At 41.6% G+C, this 8627-nt stretch overlaps 1 long non-coding RNA gene across 1 annotated transcript; it reads right to left on the reverse strand.

The window, feature by feature from the left end:
• Positions 1-3109: 3109 nt before the first annotated feature.
• LOC116444144 lies at positions 3110-8620 on the reverse strand. The gene is made up of 2 exons (XR_004240217.1): positions 8398-8620; positions 3110-3458 (listed from the first exon to the last, which is right to left on the reverse strand). It is a non-coding gene; the product is annotated as an uncharacterized LOC116444144 (long non-coding RNA).
• Between the last annotated feature and the right edge of the window lie 7 nt (positions 8621-8627).

The raw sequence follows: 8627 nt of genomic DNA on the forward strand, positions 1-8627 counted from the left end.
ACAGGGGAGTCTCCGCTCCGCCAACTGTCACACGCTTCTAGTTGTGGGCAGAGTTTTTATATCTTCATACTTCCGTATTCGTGTCTTTCTGTCGTTCTTCCGTGTCTCCACTAGTGGTTAGTTCTGCGCATGTATTCTTAGTTGCTAAGGGGTCTTTTTCTGCCTCCGGGTGGGCTTTGGGAGGAAGTAAGAAGTCTTCCTCTTGTATCCTCTTCATGACCCTTATCTTTCTCTTCCATATTTGGCATAATATCTCTTTACTTACATAACTTATAAGTGGAAGCAGTACATATTTGGCAATACATATTTTACAAGCTGCAAAGGCACATCTTTGGCAATTCATATGGTTCCGGTTATATGAGCGTAATTCTGCAAGCGTCTTCTCCTTCAACCACAAAGGAGAACTCACCCTACCTTCATAGTTTAATAAACATTTGTAGCTTTTAACAACTCCCCCCTTTTTCTTTTGAACCTCTATTGTTTATTAAACTATATCGGTTTCTTCCTCCTTTATTTTCTTCCAACACCATTCACATCTGTTATTACAATCACAAAATCTTATTCCATTTCTTGCACAGCAACAATCGTATACTGGTTGTTTTGAATCACATTCGCAGTACTCATTTTCAGACACTGCTTGGTATCTGGCACTAGTTGTTAAAATTAACTATTTGGTTATATCGAATCTTTCGTTTATGAACCGCAACACATACCGAATAATGCATGGTCCAAACATAAGTCCTAAAATAATTATTATCAGGGGTCCCGCTAAGGCAGACAACAGAGTCGTTAACCAAGGGGTGGCACTGAACCATCCTTCGTACCATGATTTATTCATCTCCCGATCTTTTTTCCGTTGGTCTAATCGTTTTCGGAGTTCGGACATAGAGTCTTTTACGACTCCGGTATGGTCTGCGAAGGAACAACATTCTTCTTTTAGTGCAACACATAATCCTCCTTCTTTAAGGAATAATAGGTCTAATCCCCTTCGATTTTTTAACACTACTTCTGAGAGTGATTTAACTGAAGTAGCTAGGTTTTCAATGGACTGTTCTATTCGCCCCAGATCTTCGTCTACAGCTATTTGTAACTTTTGAATTTCAGTACTTTTGACTATAGAAGCAACACCTGTGCCTGCCCCCACTCCTCCTGCGATCAATAAAGTCGCTAATGTTATCGCAGTCAGGGGTTCTCTCTTTTGTCTGCTTAGGTCCCCTTCAAAGTGATTCATTATCTCTTCAGAGGTATGGTACATTAATCGTGGAACTACCATAACTTGCACACAGAATTGTTGTGATGCATCTAGTACTTTGATTGATAAACAAGGTGTTAATCCTATGTCTGAGCAAACCCACTTTGCCCCAGAAGTGGGTATTATCCACTTGTTAGATTCATTTTTCTTCGTTTCTATTTTATGTCTAGTAATGGTACTATTACACAAAAATTTGTATTGTTCAGGTACTGCTCCTAAGCATTTCCCTTTTCCAGTTATACTTTGTATTGTAATTCCTTGAGTGTAGTTTTTTTGCTCACTCCAAGAGCACTCTCGTGGGTTTGTTCCATTGGACCACTGGACTTTATTAGTTTTTCCTATAGCTTCATAATAGGGTGGCTTTACGCTATAACATAACCAGCAATCTTCGGTTAGGTTTGGTCTGGATTTGTTTAAGGCCTGGTACGATGCCTGCATCAAATTCCAAAAAGGATCTCCATTTCGGTTTTTGGGGCTAGTCAGATTTCCTACCTGAAAGCTCTTAGAGGTATTTTTAAGGTGCTTGGTTGGATTATGTTGTTTGGTTAAATTAGCAGTATTGGGGCTTTTTATATTTGTGAGTGGAGACTGTGGAGGCTGCTTGATGTCATTATTTGGCCCAATGGGGGCTGGGTCGTGCGGGATTCTTTCCTTAATTATTTTGAATATACTTCCTCTATCTGCTCCTGGTTCCCAGAATCTTATTCCCCACATTTTCCCTACGAGCCAATGTTTGGCTTCAGGGTTTCGTATAAATATTTCTATTCTCCAACAAGTGTGGGAAGGCCCGCAGGACCCCTGTACTGTTCCATCATATCCGTGTTTGGGCTTTTTACATCCGGGGGGTCCCCATTCTATTTTTATGTTTTTGTCCTGTGGGGATGGTGTCCAATCTGAAGCGACGGTTTCACAACCCCAATATCCACAGAAAAAGTGTCCTGGGTAATTGCAGTATAATTTCCCTGGGTTAGATGCCGGACAAACATAAAATGCCTTACATTGAGTTTGTTTTTTAATGGTCTCAGGAGACCCTGGGATGGTTATTAGTGAATGCAGATGAACTGTAAAGTTCCATTGTCCGGGTCCTGTTCGGGTTTGTATCACTTTGCTATCTACCACATTAATAAGTTTCCATAACATAGGTTCATGTGGGTTTCCAGCTTCAACCAGCCTCACAGGCTTACTTAGGGTGACAGAGAAAAGGAGGAAGAGCCATTGGTGATATTTTCCTCGCTTGAGCGTTAGGCAACTTTTCCTCCCCGGGTTACCTCCTCTGCCTCGCTCGTCAACCGGGTTGCATCCAGCTACGAGGTGTCTCATCTTCTCGGCAGCAGGGGCTTCCTGTTCAGGGAAGGGAACTTATACCTTCAATTGCTCAAGGTCTGGTCTGGTTTATCTCTTCCCTTTCTGTATCCTCTGCACTGACTTCTTATGATATGTGATTCTAGTTGGGCGGTGATAGCTGCAACCCACACCTCCAAATCCCAATGTAGGATTGCTAATTGAAATTGTTCAGCTGATTCGAAAAGTTTATGTTCTACTATTCGCCTCTCTTCTTCTTGGTATATTATTTGCCACCTAAATCTCCGTTCACAATAATAACATCACCAATTATAAAGGGACGCCCTGCGGACCTGTATCACTTGCGAGCAACCTCCACAGTAAAAAGTTATATAGGCTTCGCACTGATTTCGATCGCAAAATGGACAAGGCTCGTATGCTGGCCCTTGGTCGCGTGAGTGTCTCAATCTATTGATTAATGTTCAAACCTTAATAAAGGTGTATGGGGGTGGAGGAATTTGGGATGTTATCTCTTTTGGCAGTCTCTCGATTATAGGTGTAAATATCAAACGTGTCTTTTGATTTAGCCTTCTAATATCTATTGGTAGGTTCCATATTTCGGTTTGTTCCCTATTATTCATACACACAGATTCCTTTTCCACATTTAACAATTTTCCATAAAAAGTATAAAATTATTGATAATGCTAAAGCAATCACAAATCCTATCACACACTGCACAGCAAACGGCAACTTGATAAATGGTTCAATTATAGTTTCTATCATTTGGTATTTGTACTTACCGTCCTTCTTAATACAAGCTTGTTTTCTCCCGGAGGGCTGGTGATTTTCCACTGCGGTGGTGGCACTGGTCCCTTGATTCTGCTTGCATGTGTCCAGCCGCGTTCAGCTGTTCTGACGGCAGTTTCTGTAGTCAGCAAAACAAGATAAGGACCCTCCCACTTGGGTTTCAAAGTCTCTTCCCTCCACACCCGGATTAATACCCATTCTCCAGGTTCAATTTTGTGAATTTTTAAGTCTAGTGGAGGTCTTTGTACCACTAGTCCTCGTCTCCACAATTCTTCTCAGTATTTTGCCAGTTGTGAAACATATTCACTTATAGCATGGTCTCGAATTAAAAGGTTAGTCTGGGGTTTTTCGATACGATAAGGCATACCATACACCATTTCATAGGCTGAAATTCCCAAATCAGCTCTTGGTCGAGTTTTTAAAATTAATAATGCCATTGGTAAGCATCTAACCCAAGATAATTTGGTTTCTATCATTAGTTTCGTCAAAATTATTTTGATTTCTCCATTTATTCTTTCAACCTTACCTGAACTCTGGGGATGCCATGGTGTATGGTAATCCCATCTGATTCCTATGTTGTCCACTATTTCTTTAATGATTTTAGATGTGAAATGAGGTCCGCGATCTGAGTCAATCACATCAGTTACCCCGTATCGAGGTATTATTTGCTCAAGCAGCACTTTTGCTACCTGATTGGCAGTTGCTTTACCGGTAGGAAAAGCTTCAACATAGTGGGTCAGGTGATCTATTATTACAAGGAGGTATTTATATCTCCCCGTTTTTGGTAGCTCTGTAAAATCGACCTGTATATGCGAGAAGGGTCGATATGATGGGGGTTGTCCTCCTGATTGTTTCTGCTTACTCCTACTTCGGTTTATCCTCTGGCAAATCTCACAAGACCAAGTTACTGATTTCGCAATGTTATAGACCCTTATACAGGCATATAACTGTTCAAAATGATCTACTAAGGCTCGGGTACCCCAATGTGTTTTTTGGTGAATCTTCGTAAGGATATCTATAGCTATTCCTTTGGGCAATATTTCATGACCATCTGGTAACATATATTTCTTATCTTGTTCTTTAGCTCCCATGTCTCGCAATTTCTCTCTTTCTTTTTGGTCAAAACTAAGGTTTTCGTCTTTTTGTGGTATCTCCTTCATTGTAAGAAGAATACTAAGATTCCCTGCGACCCGCTTGGCTTCTTCATCTGCTGCATTGTTTCCTCTAATTTGATAACTGGTACCACGCTGGTGGCCTCTAATATGTACTACTGCTATTCTAGAAGGGCCTCTTAATGATTTTAAAACTCGTCGTATTAATTCTGGGTGGATTAGTTTCTTCCCTTGGGAGTTTATAAATCCTCGTTCTTCCCAAATCTTTCCAAAGGTGTGCACTATCCCATAAGCATACTTGGAGTCTGTATATATTGAACCTGTTTTTCCTTTCAGTGATTTCAAAGCTTTCCAGAGAGCATATAATTCACATGCTTGGGCGGACCAGGTTGCACTCAAAGGTCCAGATTCCACTATTTTAAACTCCCCTTTATCAAATTTTACAACGGCATACCCCGAGATGCGCCTCCCTTCTACTACTCTCGAGGATCCATCTATGAACAAGACCTCCCCTTCCTCAAGTTCTTCTTCTTCTAAATCTGGTCTTATTCGACTTTGGTGTTCTATAGTCTGAAAGCAATCATGTATTATTTCACTACTTTTTCCTGAATATAAAAATTCTGCTGGATTCATGGCTCCAGTTGTACTAAGTGATAGTTTAGGTGATTCAATTAATATTCCTTCGTATTTGAGCAATCGACTATCTGTGAGCCACTTCTCCGCCTTTTGCTGTAATACCCCTCTGATATTATGGGGTGCGTAGAGAATTATATCTCCATTATAAGTGATTTTGTTTGTTTCTTCTATTAACAAGGCAGCCACCACAATGATCTGGATGCAAACTGGCCATCCCCTACTTACAGGGTCTAGTAATTTAGATAAATAAGCTACTGGTTTCTTCTGTCCTGCCCATTCTTGAGTTAATATTCCAAACGCTGTTCCTTCATTTGTGTTCACAAATAAATGAAAGGGTCTCTTTATATCTGGGAGGCTTAGGACAGGTGCTTGGCTTAATTCTTTTCGTAACTTAACAAAATCTTCTTGATCTTGAGGGGTCCATTTGGGCGGCTTGTCTTTTGCTAGTTGTTCATATAAGAATTTAACCTTGGAACTATAATTTTCTATCCATTGTCTACAGTATCCAAATAGACCTAGCGCCTGTCTAATCTGTCTTTTGGTACTTGGTATAGGTAATTCTAGTATTCCTTTAATGCGTTCTGGATCAATTATTTTCTGTCCTCCAAATAAATAATGTCCTAAATACTTAACTTTTTCTTCTACAAATTGTAATTTCTCTTCAGAAACCCGTAACCCTTTTAGTGCTAAAAAGTTTAGTAGTTTGATACATTCAATCCTAACTTGTTCCTTCTCACTTCCTGCTATCAACAGATCGTCTACATATTGCAAAAGTACGTTCCCTGATTGTACTTGGTACTCAGTTAATAATTCTTCTAGGGCTTGCCCGAATAGGTTCGGTGATTCGGTAAATCCTTGGGGAAGTACTGTCCACCTTAGTTGTTGTTTGCGTCCCGTTTCTGGGTCTTCCCATTCAAAGGCAAAATAATCCCTATACTCTTCTGCTAGTGGGCATGCCCAGAATGCATCTTTCAGATCTATTACACTATACCACGTCTTGTGTGGTCCTAACCGACTTAATAATGTATATGGGTTAGCTACCACGGGAAATCGGGTGACTGTTCGTTTATTTATTTCTCTTAAATCATGAACTAGTCGATATTTTCCATTAGGTTTCTTTACAGGCAAGATGGGAGTATTAAAGGAAGACATACAAGGTTCTAGGATTCCTTGTTTTAATAATCTGTCAATTTCTGACTTTAGTCCTTTCTGTCCCTCCAAAGAAATAGGATATTGTTTTACTCTCACCGGTATCTGGGGATCCGTTATTCGTATCTTGATTGGTAGGATATTTAGCTTGCCTATTGTGTCTGGAGAGTACCATATGTTGGGATTAATATCTTTTCTGTCTGTCACTGTGAGGGGATATGCTCTGATAGCTAATTTTTCATTTTCAACTTTGATTTCTAATTGTAACTCAATGATCAAATCCCGTCCCAATAAATTGTAGTCTGCTTCTGGGACTAGTAGGAGTTCACCTATTCCATATTTATTTTCAGACTCGAATATGACGTTTTTAATTTTGTCTACTTTAAATGGTTCTCCTTTTGCCCCTATAACTTGAACTTTTTCATGTGAAAGGGTGCATCCCTCCGGTAATTGTCTAATTGTGGATCGCTCTGCCCCTGTGTCTACTAGAAAGGTGAACTCCTGGAGTTGGGGACCTATTCTTAATTTTATCAAGGGCTCCTGATGACTCCGGTCCCCTAATATATAGAGCCCCTGACTATCCTATTCAGCCTTTAATATTCCCTCGTCTCTGATTCGTTCTCTGCAGTTCTTTTTTATATGTCCTCTCTTTCTACAATAAAAGCAGTTTCCTTGTTCCTTCTTTTCTACTACATTCGGCCTCCTCCGGGATCCATCTGGTCATCCTTTTCTATCTTCCCTAACCGCTGCTACCATCATTCTTATCTGTCGTTTACTGCTCTCTTCCTCTCTCCGCACGTACACTTTCTGGGCTTCTCTCAATAGTTCTTCTAAGCCTCTATCCTGCCAATCTTCCAGCTTTTCAAGTTTTCTCCTAATATCGTCCCAGGACTTCGCTACAAAGTGAGTTTTTAAGACAGCTTGTCCTAAAGGACTTGTTGGATCCGCTCCGGAGTATAACTGTAGGGCTTTTCTCAATCTCTCTAACCACTCAGTGGGGCTTTCGTCTTTTCGTTGTCTCTCATTGAAAGCTTTACTAATGTTCTGGCCACGAGGTACAGCTTCTCTGATTCCCTGAATCACTATAGTTCTTAGATCCCCCATGTGGACCCTATGTTTGGCATTCTGGTTATCCCAGTTGGGATTTTGTAATGGCCATTTGGTGTCTGCTTGTGGTCCTTGGGCATGACGAGCATCCCATATTCTCATGCCAGCCCTCCTGATCATTTCTTTTTCTTCTGATGTAAACAGCTGGCTTAATATTGAGTTCATCTCCCCCCAGGTATAGAGACTGGGTCCCAAGAATTGATCTAACCTTTCAGCTACTCCTAATGGGTCATCTAATAAACTCCCCATTTCAGTTCTCTTAAATTCTCGCAGGTCTCCTGAATTTAAAGGGACAGAAACATATCCGATCCCGGGTTGGGGTCCTCCCATGGGTACCTCTCTTAGAGGGTACATCTGAGCTTGTTCTCGTTGATTTCTAGTTCTTCTCCTGACTGGAATGGGGGACCCTCGTTCCGCATCAATTGGCGTATCGAGGGGAATTGGCGGTGGTGGTGCCAACGGTGCTGGTGCCGGGGGCACGTATGGGGGTGGATTCAATAATAATTCATCTTCCTGTTCCCCTTCTTTCCTTTCTTTCTTTCTCTCGTTTAATGGAAATAAAGCTACCTGGGGTTTTTCTAGCCACATTGCAGCATATGCACTTTCTTCTGGGTTAGGTGGACTTTTACCGTTTACCCACAGGTTCAGTTGTTGTCGCACCCAATCCTCATCTGACCCAAAAACTGGCCAGATCACGTTCTTTTGTATTTTCTTTCCTCCCCATATTTTAGTACAAAATTCTATCATTCTGGCTTTATGTTTCCCGGGTGAACTGGGAAGGTGTTTCCAATTATTCAACACAAATGCTAGGGGAGTGTTTTGGGGTACCACTGGGGCCACATGGGGACCGAAGGCTTGCTGCCCTTCGCCCCCATCTTCTGAGATATCTGCACGCACACACACACTCGCTCCCCTTATTCCTAGCCCGGTCCCTCGCGGGAGTCGGGAAACGTAGTACTAAAGGGTCTGCACTCGCTTGGTTCAATATTTCGAACCTCTCAATCGTTATATCTCAGGAATCCAATCCCGCCCGAACGGTATCTCAATACTCACGCGTCCCTGCGTCTTCGTCCGGACTTTAGTGCACTAAACTTTATGGGATTTAACCGGTTCTCAATTGCTCATCATTCTAGAATTTAGGTTCGTCGGCATGGGGGTAAGCGCACCACCAGTCCCTGGGCCGAGGAATACCTCGGGGCGCCTCCCTGAGGGACGGTAGATCGCTATCTTCCCATCCGAGTCACGGCACCAAATTGTGATTTGTTAGTTAACAAATAATAACA

This window comes from Corvus moneduloides, chromosome 5, assembly GCF_009650955.1.
Source record: "Corvus moneduloides isolate bCorMon1 chromosome 5, bCorMon1.pri, whole genome shotgun sequence".
In the NCBI taxonomy this organism is placed as follows: Eukaryota; Metazoa; Chordata; class Aves; order Passeriformes; family Corvidae; genus Corvus; species Corvus moneduloides.